Source organism: Triticum dicoccoides, chromosome 7B (genome assembly GCF_002162155.2).
Source record: "Triticum dicoccoides isolate Atlit2015 ecotype Zavitan chromosome 7B, WEW_v2.0, whole genome shotgun sequence".
NCBI lineage: Eukaryota > Viridiplantae > Streptophyta > Magnoliopsida > Poales > Poaceae > Triticum > Triticum dicoccoides.
Window position 1 is genome coordinate 684,634,664 of NC_041393.1, and position 1,814 is coordinate 684,636,477.

Here is a 1,814-nt window from a genome sequence, read left to right on the forward strand (position 1 = left end):
CACCGTAGCCGCGCTCCCCGCCGCCCGTGCGTCGTCTCGTCGTGTCCAGGAGCTTCGCCGCCGTCCACTTCGTCGAGCTACCCGAGCCCCGTGTGCTCGCAAGGCCCGAGTCCACCGTGCCGACCTCGCCCGAGTCCGCCGTCGCCGAAGAACCCTTCAACACCGTCGCCGCATCAGCTCGTCCCCGACCCCGCCGGTGGCCTCTACGGGTGCTCTGTGAGCCTAGCTACCCCTCCTACTCTTCCTCTCTCGCCCCCGAGCCGTGTAGCCACCGCACGAAGATCACCCGCACGCACCACCGTGGATCTCGTCGCCGACGTGCTCCCGGCCATCCTCCGGCCACCTCACGGTGTCCAATGCACTCACCACGTTGCGTTGGGTCCAACCGTGCACTCCCCGCACCTCACCGCACACCCTAGCCTCGAGTTCGTCCCCAACCGAACTCCGGTGGCCGCCTAGGTCGTCGCCGGCACCAACTCCGGCCACCCCGACCCCAACTGACTCCACCAAGAGCCGCGGCTCGTCCTCAGCTCCACCCCGATGCCCTCCGCGACCCATTTGGTGGACGGAACGGCTAAAACCACTTCCGCCGCCGCGTCGGGCTCGCCGGCGGCTAAACGCTGGTGCAGCCGTGTTGACTTTGACCACGGGTGGGCCCTGGTTGACTCTGTTGAGTCAATGATAGGTGGGGCCCCCTTCTGCTAATTATCCAGATTAGTTTAAACTAAACTAAATTAGTTAATTAGCCACTGACACCCTGGACCCACGCGTCAGGTTTGACCTGGACCGGGTCTGTTCACTTGCTGAGGTCAGCATGACCTCATGCTGACGCAGTAAACCTTTTCTGGAATTAAAATAAGTCTAAAATGATTTATAAATTCCAGAAAATAACCCAAACTTCAAAAATTCATATAAATTCAACCGTAGTTCCAAATAAAACAAATTATATATGAAAAATGATCAGAAAAATCCAATCTATCCATATGTACTAGTTTCATGCATGTTTAAACAAGCTAACTTGAGGTTTAGTGCAGAACAAGATAAAACACTTTAAAGGGCCATTTATGAGTTTGAAATTTGAATCTTTGGTTCAAATTGATTCAAACCCATCTGGTTTTAGTTGCATTAGCCCAACACACTCATATTGCCATGTTTCATGCATGCATCATATTGTCGCACATTGTTGGTGATGGTTGTGTATTGGTGTTCTTTGCGGCAGGTTCTGCCTCCGAGGAGTACCGTGATTACCCCAGCGAAGAACCGTATCCATGCATCGATCCATCAGGCAAGCAACCAACCAGTTGATCATATCGATACAATCCCATGTTCTCACTCTTGCTCTCTTTTACTGCATTAAGACAACGCGTTTCAAACTGCTGTGTGCTACGGTAGTTGAACCCATTTCCTCTGCATGACCTGTCATTGCCACAGTAACTAGATGAAACCCACTAGCATGTGTAGGAGTTGATTGAGCCATATGTATGTGTTGTTCCTACCTTGCTATGCCTGCTATGCTTAGAGTCGTGTCAGGTCTGGTTCATCTGGGTGATGGGCTAGAGTGAAATGATCATGCCAGTATTGAGAGTGATGTGGTGAACACGATTTGGTAAAGGTATCGATGAGAGGCCATGTAGGAGTACATGGTGGGTTGTTTCATTGAAGCCGACCTTAAGCACTGAGATCTGTATGTGTGATTTAAGAATCAGCTACTACCATGCATTGGGCCCGAAACCAATGGACCCTCTCGGCTTCTTAGTCACCTAGTTCTCTGTTCAGGAGTTGCAAGTAGTTTTTGGTGTTTGTAGCCTACTGGA